At 34.5% G+C, this 17,824-nt stretch overlaps 1 protein-coding gene across 1 annotated transcript in view; it reads left to right on the plus strand.

The window, feature by feature from the left end:
• Positions 1-6,654: 6,654 nt before the first annotated feature.
• Positions 6,655-17,824, plus strand: part of LOC149939314 (uncharacterized) — a 40,448-nt gene continuing 29,278 nt past the window's right edge. The window contains exon 1 of the mRNA XM_090179108.1: positions 6,655-6,792. The gene's annotated coding sequence lies outside the window, so the exon portion shown is untranslated. The remainder of the gene's footprint in view (positions 6,793-17,824) is intronic.

Raw genomic sequence — 17,824 nt, forward strand, 5'->3', positions numbered from 1 at the left:
TACAAAAAACCTCAATTTTGAAGTTCAAGATTCAATACCACACCACGCCTCAATTCCTCCTAAGTGCATTTCTCAGAGATGGTAGTTCTCCAAAATCACAGCAATAACAACTGATGGCTCATTAAAAGCACACAAAATAAAATGGCAATATCCTGGAAGGAGTTAAAATTGAACTTTCAATATAAGCACAACAATCGAAATTGGCAGTCCCCTGAAAGCTCGGTGTTAAAAATTTACATTTATCTTAGAGAAGTGAGGTTTTCACAGAAAGTTCATAAAAAACCTCACTCAAAATTTATATGTACTGATCGCGGTCATAATGCGCAATTTTCCTAGCATTGATCCCAACTAGGAAGAGAACAATTTCGATAGTTCTTTAAATGTGGAGTACCTAAGAGCACAGTTATCGAAGAGAAGGGGTTTTAAGCTTCATTTAACTCGGACTGAAAACAAGATAAGAAAAAAAAAGGTCAGAAATGAAAACTACGATTAGGTTTTGTAAGGTTTATTTTAACCTTTACGGTTGAGAAAATGGTTCATTCTAACCTTCTCCGCTTCCTGGGCCCCGAAGAATGCTCGGTTAATTCGTCAGCAAAGCAGTGGAGATAATTAATGAGCGCCAATATCTGATGGAATGTTACTGACGAGCTCGTTTCCCGAATTCTACGAAAAACAAAAATTTTTGGGTTTGTACAGAGAGCTGCAAAGGGATTAAAATACAATGGAATTCGCACAGTAAACGTTTTAACTAAAATTTCACAATTAAAATATTTACGTTATACATTTTGAAGTTTACGGTTTTTACAGGTTTAAATATTTAATAACTTTAAATTTAATTTAGTTACATTTCACATTAACCCTTTTATTTAAATTTATCTTGTTATCACTTACTTGACACCGTTCCAAAAGATAAGGCAGTTTTTCCACTGGGTGATTCATAAAACTGGCTCAGAAATTCTTCAACTTTCGTAAATTGTTGGATTTTTCTCTTAATCCAATATTTCACTATAATAATTTGACGGAATATTTATATCGTCATAATAATAACAATAGAAAAACACTCCGAAAAAGAGGTATGTAAAAATATTTCCCAAAGATTTCAACCTAAAATAAATATCAAAAGCACTTGCTTCCAAAAATTTCTTTAGATTCCTTTTTACCTACGATAAAAGTTACCAAAAAGAAATTAATTTTTCATTCCAGATTTCAGATAATGCGTGGAACTCTAAGATAGGTGTTTCAATAAAATACGGGAGGTCACGTGTAATTGTTTTTCTACGTCACTAACTATAGTTATTGAAGAGAGAGTGCGCGCTCGAGTCGATCAAGATTTTGGAATTTGAAGTCCACGTTCGAAACGTGCGTGCCAATAAAGCACTAACAGCTTAAGATACCAGGATAATTTAATTCTGCAATAATCAATTTGCACACTCGGGGGCAAAGTATTCTTCGACAACCAACACACATCGAAAAACTTTGAGACTTCCCGAAAGTAGGATCATGTTAAATCAACTTGGTATAATTGAGATACTGAAGACTTTTCTTGTTTCTGAATTTGAAAAGAAGGCCCACGAAAACTGACTAGGAGACGACCCGAGCTGATAATCACCGATTTCGTTCAAACTCGGGTTTAATGTACATTTCCATGTAACTTGAAAACCTGCTAGGGAAAAGTTGCGACGGCCTTTCGTTTTGCCATGGCAACCGAAAACGTTTTTGACAACATGATTTGGAAATTTTTCCATTGAAAATAACATGGGAATCTGAAGGATTTTAAACTTTTTAATAAATGAAATTTTTTGAATATTTCAAAAACGTTAAAAATACACTAAAATTGATTTAAAATTTTTTATTTCATCAAGTTTAAGTGCAATTTGGTCAGTTTGATCAAAATGAGTAACTAATGACCAAATTGAGTAAAAATGGGAAAATAAAATGGAAAAATTAATAAAATGGCAATAATTGGAAAAATATTTAAAATTTTATGTAAAACCAATATTTTTCAAAATTTAAAAAAATTCAAAATTGATAAATTTTGATCAGAAATTAAAAATTTTGATCAAAATTTAATAAATTTGAAAAAATAGATTAAACTTTATTATTTATTTAAATCGGGTAAAAATGGATAAATTTAATTTATTTGATAAAATCTTGACATATTTTGATCAATTTGATCAAAATGAGTAAAAGTAAATTAGAATGAGTTAAAATGGAAACATTTAAGAGAAAAGGAATAAAAATGCCTGTAATTGGATATTCTAAACGTTTTATAAATAAAATTATATTTTTAAAATTAAACAAAAATTGTTAAAAATTAAAATTAAGTTATTAGAGAAAACGAAGAAAATGATAAAATTGTCGAAAAAACATCTAATTTTATTTTAAAACAATTTTAATTTAAAAAATCGATAAAATAGGTTAAACCCGATCAATTTGGACTATATTTTTATCAATTGGATCAAAATTGATATAAAATTATAAAATTTGATTAATTACTTAATATTGGGTAAAAATATTTATGAATTTAATATATTTGATCAAATCATAATGAACTTTGATAAATTTGATCAAAATGGTAAAATTTATTCAAAATGTTATATAAGGAGAAAATAGAAAAGAAAATGCATAAAAAGAGCTATAAAAATGATAAAATCGGCGAAATTTGACCAAATTTAAACCGGATTTTATAGTTTTTATCAAAATTGATCATAAGGAGGTTTAAAAGGAATACAAATTAATAAAAATAGAAAAATAATTATATTTTTTAAAATTGATAAAATAGGTTAAATCTGATCAATTTTGATAATATTTTTAAAAATGTGATAAAAATTAAATCATTCTCTTTATTATCTCTAATATTTTAGAATTTTTTATAATTTTAACAATTTTAACCTTTTTGATCAATTTTAATCAAAATAATAATTTTTTTCAAATTTGATGATGTTTAAAATATATAATTTTGTTTACAAAAAGTTTAGAATATTTAGTCAATTACAGTCATTTTTATTCATTTTCTCTTATATTTTTCATTTTAGCTATTTCTGTTTTCTATTGTGTAACCATACATTACATTATACCCAGTTAGCCTTTACAGTTTACATATAGAGTCACGTAGCGGTCAACAGAAGAAGCTCATAAACTGATAAACTGAAAAGGCGAATTCCAAAATTCAAATAACTACGTTTGCTCATAATCTTCCTGCAGTGCATTCCTCCGTATGCAATCAGTGCCAAATTGTGATGTGGGGAATAACATTTATAAAGACTGTCTTACATCGATCGCTATAGGAGCTCGAGCAGAGGACGCGAGCGACCTCCAGCGGGCCCCGAACGAATAAACAGGCTTTCCATGTTCTTAATTTAGTAGAAGGGTTTACTATTCAACTCGTTTAATAATAACAGATTGTGGGTCCAGCTCGTAAAGAAGTTCAGAGAATTGAAAAGAACCAAGTGTCAAACGTGCAAGTACTTAATTTAAAAGTTTAGATATAAAGCTTTTTCGCTGCATAGAAGCAAAGGCCTACGTTTGAAAAGTTGCATCAACTCGCCCAGTATTGATTTGAATTGCTGGTGGGCTTTACGTTACAGATAACGGCGGACTTACGAAGAAGATGTGATAAACAAAAGTTCATCCAATACGATGGACGTACACGTACAACTAAAATGTAGAAAAGTGACAGTGTGGCGTAAGACTGTACCCATTATTCCATGAAGGTAATAGGAAGCTTTTCACGAATAGGATCAAAGTAGGAAATAGCCGACGATTACAATACAGATAATCTGAATGCAATAATCATACGCATTGGTCAATACGTGCCCTAAAGTATTTTCGAAACAAATATATGCTTTTGTGCTTGATATGTCGAACCGTTTACGAGAAGAAATACACACATACTCAGCGCTTGATTTGAGTTTAAAGAAATTGTCATTGCAGATCATGAGATTCAAGCATTAACAAGGTAATTCGAAAACTTTGATAGATGTCTTAAGAATTGACATAAAAGATTCAACTACTGTCTGACTTCTTTAAAGGATAAATTAACTGAAGAAGAACGTCGTATTAAGTCTTAAAAAGCTTTCAGAATTTGTGAGATAAAATCTTATATTACTGACACACGGTAATTGCCAAAGTAGAAGAAGACGTGGAGCATCATGGAAACGAAAAAGAATTGACCCCAATAGAGCGGGCAATTCTGGTAGAAACGCAAGACAACACAATGATAGCGGTAGACATTATGAAACTGAACACTCCACGTATAATGAAATTAATTGACATTCCTTAGAGTTAGGTTACGTTGCGAGATATTGTTAACACAAAGAAGGCGATAAAAAATCCACGTTTTTTTCAATCTAACCAGACAATGAAGCTAATTTTCCTAGTAAGCAGAAAGCCGCCACACAGAAATATTTAGCAAATCTAAATATTTATCTATTTTTTTGCGATGACAAATACACAAGTTTAGATTTTTTTTGTGGTTGATGACATCTTAACTTGAATAGTTCCTTAACTTTTCCGAACGAAAGTTAAAGTCAGTGCCAGGAGGTGAAATTCTTAAGCGTGTGGTGCCGGCGATGTTGGAATTACGGTAACATAACTTGAAAAATAGTGTTTGAAGGAACATCCAATATCATATAAACAGGTAACTGATCAAGAATCTGAGGCCATAAAGAAAAAAATTCTGCACGAGTTTAAATGAGGAGCGACTTTATAACAAAGGCAAAACTCAGAGGCAGGTATCTTGTGTACGTGAAGCAGATAACATATCAAACTATATAAATATGTTTCGAAGAATCTAGCTAAATGAAGGCGCTTCTGGCATTTGCATATCTCGGGTGTTTAGGATTTGGGATAGAGTGGTCTCCATGGACGTTGATCTCGCGGTTTTAACCCTACGGTGGTGCCTAGTTGATTATTATTTTTGTTTATCAAAATTACGATACCTGCCATTGTGATCTCTCTATAGAGAGAAAACCTTAGAGCAAGTCCTAAGTAAGCCTAACAAAAGAAGGCACACCACTTTGGTTAAATAATCCCGATATTGTTGAACCAACAAAGGGTGGAAGTAATTACTTTGTAACATTTATAGATGAGTATTCACTTTACATGGAACGAAAAGGTCAAGTAAAGGAAAAATTCGACGGCTTCAGAAGAAAAGTAGAACCATTTCATTGAACGAAGATCGTAACAACGTAGGTGAAAACAGTCAAATGCATACCACAATTAGATATCTAGAGATCATTGAATTGACCTCAACACGATAGCCTGAAAAATCAAACAATTTTGGATACAGCCCGATTAATCTTATTGCAGTCTGGTATGCATAGAGTCTTTTCCTGATGAAGTTAACACTGTTGGAACGGCTGTTTATATTCGTAACAGATGTCCTACAAAATCGAACGATGGCGAAACACCGTTTGAACGTCGGAAGAAGAATCCGGTTGCTACTTCACACTTGAGAGTATGTGATTGTAGAGCTCGCATGGTAAATAAGAACATAGACACGACACTTTACGCTGAAGAAATTTCTTGTATATTTTTATATGACCGATGTCCCATAAAGTAACTCACGGAGTGTTTATTAGCCCTGACATCTAGAAGTCACATTCTTGTTAAAAATAAAGCGTGATAAAGTAACCCCGAAATGCGAATTTTTAAAAGACGATGTAATTTGCAGTTGGAATATAGTGATGCCTGAGAAAATGAAGCCAGCAATTGAGCTTGATACAGCAGATGAGATTGAGTCAAACATACATTAAGAAGATGAAATGACCCTTCTTGGAACGAAGAGAGGAACACTATGAAGGAAAATAGATGAAAAGCAAAGAATATGTTTGAAGTATGCGTAAAAACATTCGGGACTTCATCAATCGATGCGCAATGGAACAGACACTTGGACGCATTCTTGAGATGACGAGAACCCTGAATACCAAGGCTGACCATTTGGTTAATTATTATAGAAACGGAGATCTTATTTTACTGCATATGTGGACGACGTTTTGATATGAAAAACCTTGAAAATGTTAAGCACGTTCTGTCGATCAGATGAAGGCGACGTTTTTCTCATTGAGCAAACTCTATCGAATGAAATACTAATTTATGTGCATTATAAACTGTGTGAAAATGGAAAAAATCCTCCTGGAGAAATACGTCATACACTGTAGAGTAATTGATAACATTTTATATCTGACGTAGCAGTTTTAGCAGCTTGCAAAAGATAGTTTATTCACCATGCACAAAATTCAATGACGTTAGATCGATTGAAACATTTGGATCGGGGATGTTACACTTCAGAGATCTAATAGAAAAACCCTCAGAAACTCTGAAATATGTGTAGACCTTGCATATACAACTGAAAAAACAGTACAAGCCCAAAGGCACAGCCAACATCTTAGAACTTTAGGTAGCGCTGATGGAGAACGGGTGACAGTGGTAGTTGCATCTTAGGAAATAATAATATTTTTGCTTTGCTCTTTGTACTCTAACGAATAAACGCAATTTGCTTTGTTCGAATTTTATTTGCAGATTTTTACACATTCACTCGCTTCAATAATAAACATTTCTTGCAGTTGATTCCACTGGCTACGCTATTGGCAACGCCGCGCCGTCTTCGACGTCGACGGGTTGTCTGTCAGAAGTGTCTTTGGTGTAGCTTCCCATCAAATACCACGATCAAATCTATCACCGGCATCCGGCCAAGTGTACCAGCGATTTGCAATATTTTCCCACCTTTTTGAGTTCAACTATACAAGCGACGAACGACTCTCCTTGTCTCAGATCTCAATTATGGAACCGGTAAGTCTCCATAATTTGTGATGCAGTCAGGCTCAGATGTTCCGTCAATACAACGATCAGTTCTTCATATGTCTTGGGTTCGATGGTTTCAGGAAATTTGTGAGTAAATTATAAATTAATTTTTAATTTACTGTCCAATAGTTTAAACGCTTCAATTCCATCTGAACGCGAAACTTTGCGAAAGTCTATTAGCTGCGTTTTTCTCTAGATGGGGTAAAATATCGGCCAGATTTTCAGGGTGAAGGACGGGAAAACTAAGGGATCGCGACATATAGCCCGATGATAAAATCTGGTCTGTTTAGAAAATTAAAGTGAATAAAATTAAAACCAATTAAAAATATTTAATGGATTTTAAATCAAATATTTTATTTCATATTTTTTATATTCGATAGCAATGTTATTTCATTTTATAGTAGAGTCAAGAATGTATTTATTTATACTCAGGGAGAATGAATATGTCGAGACTATCGACGGACACGTTGAGCCCCTAACCCCGTCACGCTAAGGGGGGGGGGGTGGAAAAATGGAGGCTGTCTTATTTTTTGCGTCCTCGCTGCAGCGTTAATCGCGTCGAAAAACGTAATTTTTAAGAACCAATGAGATTGCAGTATTATTTGATTTTATTAAATAGGAAGAGCATACCGGGGGCCCAACGGGTGGAATTGGAGAAAAGCTAAAAATAATCTCGACATATTCATTCTCCCTGACTATAAATAAATACATTCTTGGTAGAGTATTAAGTCTTTCGTTATTTTTTAAAATAGTAGTAATAAAAAACACCTGAATTGTTTGGAATTGTAATACACCTTTAAAAACTGATACACACGTACTTTGAACCTTACTCTTAGATACTGAATACATATCGTTTTTTAAATCCTAGTGATTCAGATTTTATTGGTGATCTAACCACATGTTATTGAGGTGCCGGAAGTATTGGATTTTATAGCCATTTACAGGTATGCCCAAAATTCCTAAGATGGCATTGCTTATCCGCTCACGACGAAACCTCTAATACGGTCATGTTTATACTATTAGAATATTAAGTATTAAAATGTTTTTATTTTAAAGCTGAAATATAATGACAAAAATGTTTTTCTTGTAAACAATAATTTCATATTCTTACAGATAATAATCAAGTAGCTAACATTTAATAAAAACCTATAAGATCTAATTTATAAAGATGAATGTTTATATATATATATATATATATATATATATATATATATATATATATATATATATATATATATATATATATATATAAACATTCATCTTATATATATATATATATACCCATTTGTATGTCATGTTCCTAAATACCTGACAAAGTTATTAATCTAATTCAATTTTATTTTTATTTCACTCGACTTTGGACTTTCGCCTCTAGGCTTCCCTTATCGGTTTTTCCGGCTGGTCTCGGCTTTCAATTTTTTTTCTCGGCTTCCGAGCACAGAGGAGGGGGAGGGAGAAAGGGACGGGGCGGGGAAGGCGATTGTGGCTCCCCCTATCTCCCGTGCTGACCCTTTGCTTCCCTTATCTCCTCCTTTGAGTTCCTTGCGCCCACCCGACCTTTAAACTTTTTTAAAATTTTTTAAGTAGTTCAGGACTTTTTGCTACGCGTGTTACGTGTGCTACGTTTTTACTACGCGTGTTGCGTTTTTGCTACAGTGTTTACCTTTCTTATCGTAAATTTTAATTTTCCCAGTCATGGCTTATTTAATATAATAAAATAATAGTAAAAGAGACGGGATACTACATGACTAAAATTTAAAATTTTTAAAAAAATTTATTTTTGGCGAGCTTTCGAAACGTAGTTCCTTTTCAAGCCGACGTCAAATATACAACTCGCCAAAAATAATTTTTTTTAAAATTTTTAAAATTTTAGTCATGTAGTATCCCGTCTCTTTTACTATTATTTTATTATATTTACCTTTCTTACGTACAAATCAGATCTAATTCATTAAAACTAAAACCCCGGGCGAAGCCGGGTATTAAAGCTAGTATATATATTTATAGATTTCTCCGCTATAGAGCTCTGACACTGAACTTAAGCCCCGCCTACGTTTCCTATACAACTAATGTAGCAGACGACTTTTTAAATCTTTGGAGGGCAAGCATGCAGGAAGATATGTTACTGAAATTATACTAGTCATAGTGTTTTGGGTTTTAAACCTTTTCTATACTTTTTTAATATTTAATAATGAGTGATTACTTTAAAACACTGTGAGTGACGGACGTCGATGCCGGAAAACGGTATTCTGATAAAATCAGCTTGATAGAAGGAAATGATCCTTATTTAATTAGGGCTAATGAAAGCTTAACAGATATCAGACTGTGGCCCCCTGTCACATATTTAGCTTTATTTACAAGCACGTAGATACAGAAGGTCTAAGGGGGGGGACGGGTTATAACACAACCAGATTAAATCGCGAGCATAGCGAGCGCGAAATTTTTCGTTAGCAATAACGCATATTTAAAGTACTGGCTAGACTCGGGACGAGTGACAATGACATTTCCGCACGTGTATCAAACGAAGTTTTTTAATACATTTAATGTTGCGCTCCTTTCGTAAGAAAGGAATCGAGTCCTAAGGGGGGTTTAAACCCCCTAACCCATCTTATATACGTGCTTGTTTATTTACGTATTTAATATTAAGTAAAAGTGCCGACACATTAGATCAACTGCGAGCTTATAAAAGTTTAGAAGCTTACAATTTCTACGTTTGTGGTTTTGTCAAATTATTTCGTGCCAAAACCATTACCATCAAATTCATTAAAAGCCCTGTACTCTGATCAATATCTTGAACTTTCATACGATTCATTATTAGAAGTCACCAAAAAAATAATTATAACAATTTCTCAAGAAGAAACTTTTAAAATTGAAAGTAACACGAGAGAGCAGGCAAAATCGAAGTACTGGTTCGAAGTTAGGGCTGGGAGAATAACTGCCTCAAGATTAAAGATGTTTGTTTGACTCGATCTGCAATATCAAGTCCCAGTGTAATAAAAGCGATCTGTTACCCAGATACTGGTAAATTTAACAATGAAGCAACGGAGTGGGGTTGTAAACACGAGAAAGATGCGATACGAGCTTATGAAAACCAGCTAAAATCTGAACATGTCAATTTAAATGTTACAGATGTGGGACTAATTATAAATCCAAAGTATCCACACTTAGGGGCTTCTCCCGATGCCTTAGTCACTTGTGATTGCTGCGGCAAAGGATGTGTGGAAGTCAATCTCCTTTTTGTGTGAAAGGAGGTACAGTTGAAGATTTGGCGTCAAAAAAAAATTGTTTACTAAAAGATAATGGATAAGAAACACAAGTATTTTTATCAATGTCAAGCCCAAATTCATATCTTATATATAATTTTCAATGTTTGTGTGTTTGTGAGTTTGGTTGTTTGTGGCTTCCGTGGACCGATCGTTCGCTCTCTCTTGAACCCTGTCCCCTACGTTTCCGCCCTCCCGCAGTCGCTAATTCCTCCCTTGAACCCTGTCCCCTACGTTTCCGCCCTCCCGCAGTCGCTAATTCCTCCCAAGCTAGGGGGGGACCACGTATGGGAAGTTTTTCTTTTCGCGTACCGTATTATTTTCGGTATTCTTTCGCTCTTTTTGCTACGTGGGTCACGTTTTTGCTACGGTGACATTTTGCTACGCGTGTTACGTGAACTTTTTGCTATGCGTGTTACGTTTTTGCTACGAGAACCTTTTGCTACGTGGTTTTTTCCTATGCGTGTTACGTTTTTGCTACGCGTGTTACGTATTGTCTACGAGTTACATTTTTGCTACGATGAATTTTTGCTACGCCTTTTACATTTTTGCTACGATGACTTTTTGCTATGCGTGTTACGAGAATTTATTGCTACGCGTGTTACGTTTTTGCTACGCGTGTTACGTTTTTGCTACGTTGGTTACGTTTTTGCTACGATGACTTTTTGCTACGCGTGTTACGTTTTTGCTACGATAACTTTTTGCTACGCGTGTTACGTTTTTGCTACGAGGGTTTTTTGCTACGCGTGTTACGATTTTGCTACGAGGGTTTTTTGCTACGCGTGTGATACGTATTGTCTAAGATGACTTTTTGCTACGCGTGTTACGATTTTGCTACGAGGTTTTTTGCTACGCGTGTTACGTTTTTGCTACGATGACTTTTTGCTACGCGTGTTACGTTTTTGTTACGAGAACGTTTTGCTACGCGTGTTACGTTTTTGCTACGAGGACTTTTTGCTACGTGTGTTACGTTTTTGCTACGAGAACTTTTTGCTACGTACGCGTGTTACGTTTTTGCTACGAGAACTTTTTGCTACGCGTGTTACGTTTTTGCTACGAGAACTTTTTGCTACGCGTGTTACGTTTTTGCTACGTGGTTCTTACGTACAAATTAGATCTAATTCAATAAAACTAAGACCCCGGGCGAAGCCGGGTATTAAAGCTAGTTTGTGATAAAGCGTTTTGTGATTTTGTCGTGTGGGCTGAAAAAGGTGATATTTTTATAGAACGCATAGTACCTGATGTTAAGTTTGGGAAAAATAATTTAGAAAAGGCCACTTTATTCTTCCAAAATGCAATTTTACCTGGACTTGTAGGCAAATATTTTACAAAAGATAAGAACCAAGTCAAGGAGGTTCAAACAAACCCAAAAGAAAAGAACACCGAAGTGATTCAATGTATAGAAGATGAACAAATTTGGTGTACTTGCAAAGGAGAAAGGAGCTTTGATGAACAAATGATATATTGCGAAAAGGAAGATTGTGCCATCGGTTGGTATCATACCAAATGTGTTAAGTTAAAAAAGATTCCTAAAGGTAAATGCGAGGGGCAAACCACTCTTAGAAAGTCTGTACAGCGATTACGCCGGATTACGCTTCGATTAGCACTGCCAAAGGCAGGGACTTCAAAGATTACGCGTAATCCCATTAGTACAGTCAAAGGTACGGCTCTGTACACCGATTACGCGGAGTGATCAGCCCCTCGGGTAAATGGATATGTAAAAAATGTTGTTGAAGTTCTTTTTTATTTTGTGATATTAAAAATATGTTCCTGTTTCGAAAGAAAAGTAAACGTTTCTATATTGATATAAAAGTTAAATGTTCTTATATTGAAATAAATGATTTTATTAAACAGTATTGTATACATTATTCCGTTATTATAGGTGGTCATGTATTGAAAAGGGCACAACAAACTTTAGCAATTTTGTCTATTGGCGCTTCTTCACCCGAGTCAATATTTATTAACATTTCAATAAGTAACGGGCCTTCAAGTATTGTGTATTTTTGTCGCACGCAGCCTATAACACGCTCAACATGAATACGTAGGCTGGATATTTTGCGCGTGTCTTCAATTTCTAAGGGTGACAGCTGCTTTTTCCCCTTTTTAAATGCAGGTAATTTAACTTCTGCACAGTGAAATCCTACTGAATTTGATATATTAAACCCTCTATCTGCAAGTATTAAATCACCCGGTGGAAGGTTTTTCAATAACCCACAATTCTCAGTCAAATGTTTGTCTGATACCCTCCCTCCCCATGCTTTTGATAGAAATGAAACTTAGCATAGAGGTGTTACCCCAATTAAAAATTTCACGGTATGGTAGTGCTTATATTGTGACCACAGTTGCGCTCTAGCTAATAAATTTGATGGTTTCTCAGTAAAGACTTCAAAGCAGTCTATTATAATTGTTATCCTTTGACCAAAAACATTTAAAAATGATCGTGGCATAGTTTTTTATAACTCGACTCTAGCAGGCCAAATAACGAGATGCTCAAGACACGCATAAGAAATCTAAAACTGAATGAAATATTCGAGATGCCGTACGGTTTGAAACATTAAATCTAAAACCTAGGTCCACAAAGTCAAGGTTTAACCTTAATTTCATTAAAAATCAAATCATTTGCTCAAATTTCGTTAAAGCGGATTGATTTGTTATTGCTATAAATGGTTTCGCAATGTTAAATATAATCATTAGCGTGTCAAAACAAGACAAACCAGTATAATATTTAACTTTCGCTTCATTCTGAAAATTATCTTCTGAAATTTCGGTGGCTTGCAGTTTCTCGAGTTTTTTTTTCATTCAGTCTTCGCTTCTAAAATGTCCAGTTCCATTTTCGCAATGTCTTTCGCGGACAAATCCGTTTGACATGAAGCATCGAAAACTTTATGTGAAACTTGTATACATTTTGGTTCGTATAAATTATAACGGCCCAAAATGTGCTTTGGTATTATCACTTTCCGTGGAGTGCAACTAGAGGAATTTGCAATATTACTGCCATCATTGAGTGGAGATTCTCCGTGGAGTTCGTGTAAAAAACTAAAATCATTTTCAGGAATCTCTTCACTTGTAATATTCGTTGCAACACTTAAATGTTCATCTGGTCTTGTTTTAGATTCAATTACTAGAGCTCTTTTCATCAGTCTCTCTTTTCTAACTATGGTCTTAGGGTTGTTTTCCACACTTCCAGATTTACTGTAGCCCAAATTTAAACTTGGAACCCAATCCTGATTCCTCTGATCTTTTAACTTGGCAGGAGCTCCTTTAATAAATAGGTATATTTGTGAAATTGATTTTAAAATCCAAGAGAACATATCCTTAAGTTTTTAATTTATTCTTTAGTCAGATCCTTTCTCCTTAATGCTTGTATCCACTTCTGTCTCCTTAATTTGGATAATTTTACTATGCCTTGGTTTTTAATATTTTCATTTAAGGATGGGAAGCGATAAAACGATACTTTGTTACCGTCTCGATTCCCCCGCATCGAGCAACCGTAAACCGCGCAAAAATTAACCATTTTAAATTAATTACTTTTATCACGAAATTATTAACAAAATAAGTAGGGTTAGTAAGCGTTTTCAAGCGTAGGATACACTGTCTTACTGGCTTTACTGCCGCCAAAACTTTGCTTGCCCTCCAAGGCTGATTTTTAAACTGAGAATATGACGTCATATACACGTGATTTAGCTAGACCACGCCTAGTGTCAGAGCTCTATAGGAATCTACAGTTTTCAACTTAGGTCGACCGCATTTGGTATATACTATATCCTGTTGTTTTCAACGGTTACAGTCGGCAAAACAACTTTAATTAATTGAATTAATCTAATGATTAGGTTATACAAGTTGGCATATTTCCCCGGGAAATACCGGGTACCCCAGCTTGATACTACACTTTTACCTTAGCCAAAGGACTGAGTTTCTTAGTTCTTTAGGCATGCACACCAAAAAAGCTTAAACTATTGACTTTTTTTAAAAGCCTTCTTCTATAGACACAGATAGACACTAGGCCGTATAATAAAAGGCAAATTGTTATGTAGTCAACGTAAAATTGGTTAATATTGTCAATAACCAGTTGGTTATACTGGGTACGGTGCCATGCGTGGAGACAGTAATTGCAGCGTTCTAATGTGTAAGTTCCGTCACTTGCGCTCTCTCTTTAATTATACAAATAGGCACACTTCCCCGGGATATGCGGGGTACCCCAGCTAGTAACAAATCAAAATATCAATATCAGAAAATAATTTATTTGAACTTTTAATAATTAGGAAAAATTTGTCTGTTGCCACGTGCTGCGAAACGCACAAATAACAGTGCATAAATGGATGTACTTAGCACATTTAAATGCTCCTCTCCCTTTACGTCCCTGCAAATTCACGGGAAAAGACATTTCATTTCTTATTTCGCTGGTGGGGAAAAAGTTGCCCCTTAATACGACCCTAAGTATATATTTGCTTAATCTGCCAATTACAGATAAAACTTAACCAATATAAAATTGGCAGTATTTGACCAAATTAAATAACTAAAATAGCACGAAATAAAAAATTTACCAAATATTGTAAGTTGGCTATATATCTAAATTTTATTATTACTATAAGAGCCTTTTAATATAGGCCAGTAATCAAAAACAAAATAATTTATTTAAAAAACTGGTGAAAAATTGGAAGTGGATCTATAACCCCAAAAAAATCTTAACGTTAACACCTTTACCACCCGAATTATAACTATGTATCCATATTTTTACGCCAGTGTTTCTACGAAGCCGTGTAAATTAGACGTATTGTCTAAAAATCAAATACTTACGTCATCTCAATAACAAATGGTTAAATCACGAATTAAATAGATAAGTTCTATCAACCAATTTTGAGTCACTGAAATTTGGTACAAAATACATTATTACTACTGCGATGAATATAATTGTTACATGTAATTAAAAAAAACGTCTATGAATAATGAAGCTACTTTCTTTCGGATCTGTTTAAACCATTGCTTATCCCTTTTTCTTATCTGCCGGATTAAATTATCGTAATTAACTATTAGCATTCCTTAAGCCAGTGTTGCCAGATTGTGGGAAATTGTTAGCTTAATTTTTCTCTTCAAATATCCGCGCAAAATGATCTTGGAAGATCTAGTAGTTTTCAGTTTTCCTACCCCTGGGCAATATCGAGCACTCTAAATATGCGATGTGTTTTATATTTATGATAAACAATTAATCTTTGATTGCTGTGGTATCGCCGTCTACCGCGGTTAATAAGAAATTAAAAACTCCAATTTTAATTAATTCATAACTTTATCAGAAAGTATATTAAATTAAATAAGATGTTACAGGAAACTTTGTTTGTTTATTCACTTGGAATATTTCAAAATTAGTGATTTACATTTTGGTTTGCCAGCCTCTCACGCTCGCTTCCTTTTGAGTGCTGAAAATCCTTCTAAACATTTCTAAAAAACCCTATTTTACGAAAACCCAAATAACTGGCAAACTGATCCAAAAATGACATAATGCTATTCGCTAGGAAGTACAAACTTTATGGGTATCAGTCTAGTCAAAAGCGACGTAAGACCCAAAAGTTTGTCAGTACGGTATAATGTTTAACGAGATCTTGTCGCGAAGTAAAAAGAGGGTGTGGAAGAATTCGAAATTTTCTCTACTTCAGCGCCGCCGAGTGAGGCATTTTAGAACGTATGTCCACGGGCGAGAAAACCGAAGAGATAAAATAGCGCCAGGCCATAGACCAAATAATAAAGTTGCTAGTACTCTGCCACTTGTACGCTATGTAGTCTGTTGTGAGACTAGCTCTCAGTAAATATTTTAAAGGGCACAAAGGCAGAGTTGACACACTTGGGTCTTATGTCGCTTTTGGTCTAGTGTAATGCAAACGTGTTGCACGTAATTCTGAACAAAGGACCAATTAGTGTGTACAAATGCTATTGGTATTTCAACTGGTACGTAGTCGCTACCGCCGCCACCGCCGTTCGTATCATAACTCTCGCTGCCAATATTAATAATTTCGAAATCGCTCTAGAAGTTGGTCAAGAAATTTATTATATTTTTAGTTTGTGGTGATCATTACCGAACTATTTTTGCGGTTGCATTAAGAAATTTTAATTCTAAGTGAGATTTCTGGCGTACGCACTATTGTGAAATTTGAATTTCGTACCAATTCAATATTCAGAATACAAGCGATATCTGTCTCCAAATATTTGATTTTCGACCTTGGAAAACTCAACGAATATTATACATTGTCTTCTACTTTCGGTGTGCTTTTCAGGGCACCGCACGTTTGTTATGCTACGTTAAAGGGAATATAATCTATAAAGCAAGTTTTATCGAAGACCCCTTCAATTTTTCAAATTGACTATGGTCTATTATCTTCTACAGGGCATTTGATACATTCGGCGTGTTTTTAGGGTACCGCACGTTTGTTATGCAGGGTGTTGACTATTAAAATATGCTATCTTTACTATTGTTAGATATGGTGTTCGCTGTGCTATGTAGTGATATCTTGGGTATTGCTATACAGGGTTTTGGCTTTGGGTACTTTCGGAGTTTATTTTTAATGCCGCCAATTTTCTTATACAGGGTGTGTGTTATTATATAAATCAGCATGATGTTCCTTGGTGTAATTGATTTTTCACTGGATGAATGACAAGGTGATTAGGATCGTTGTTAATGCATTAGGTTGTGAGAAAGTTCTGCTTTGGAAATATTGTTCATAACTAATGGACAAGTTGATTATTAAAGCGAGGTCATGGGTTTTTCTTTGAGTTAAAATTACTCTGGTTATTGATGCTTAGTGGGTTAATTATGTTAATCGACCGGGTGATTAAAATATTGTTTTTAATATACAGGGTGGTTGAGAAAACACTCATTTTCAGCAAAATTCCTCTTGGGTCATTATGGTACGTTTATTAAGATAATGTACAAAATGATTGAAAATTTGTTTAAATTTAAACTTCATATTAAAAATATATTTAATATATCTGGGGATTGTGTGAACTTAAATGTCCGTGACATCTTGTTTTCTTTGGAGAAGACATTTTGAATGGCGCTATCGTATCAAAGGATAATTCTTTATGAACTCTCATTTCAGAAGACACTTAATTTACTGACGATGACCCTAAAACTATACAGGACATCCCAAATCAATACTTTATTGTTTTCAAATCTACTTTTCTTATTGACATTTCCAATGATTTTTCATGAACAAAAATTCCGCCAGAATACCATAATTTACTTAATTTACTGAAGATGACCCTAAAACTATACAGGACATCCCAAATCAATACTTTATTGTTTTCAAATCTACTTTTCTTATTGACATTTCCAATGATTTTTCATGAACAAAAATTCCGCCAGAATACCATAATTTTCAATTTATAATTTTTCCAGATATCTTAAATATTTTCAATAGTGATATATGTCAGATAGCATTTCAGATAGCATTCTATTTTGAGAACATTAGTATATGACCGTGTGAGTAGGTAGAAAATGAGAGTTGAGCCCCACGTGGATCTATGATCCCTATGGGGATCCATAAGGATCATGCGTGGATCTGTCCCCATAAGAATTGAACGTGGATCTCTTCCATAGAGAATCAACGTGGAGCAAAAATCACCGACTCGAGTTCGTTCTCTTTCCCAGCTCGGCGCCGGTAGAGACAAAGTACGAAAGAGTCCGTTGAAATAATGACTTTCCGAAGCCTCAATTCGGCGTAGAATACCGAGCTTATTAAATAGGCGGCTTCCTATTTCTTTACGCAGAG

This window comes from Leiobunum rupestre, chromosome 6 (genome assembly GCF_980474605.1).
Source record: "Leiobunum rupestre chromosome 6, qqLeiRupe1.1.hap1, whole genome shotgun sequence".
In the NCBI taxonomy this organism is placed as follows: domain Eukaryota; kingdom Metazoa; phylum Arthropoda; class Arachnida; order Opiliones; family Sclerosomatidae; genus Leiobunum; species Leiobunum rupestre.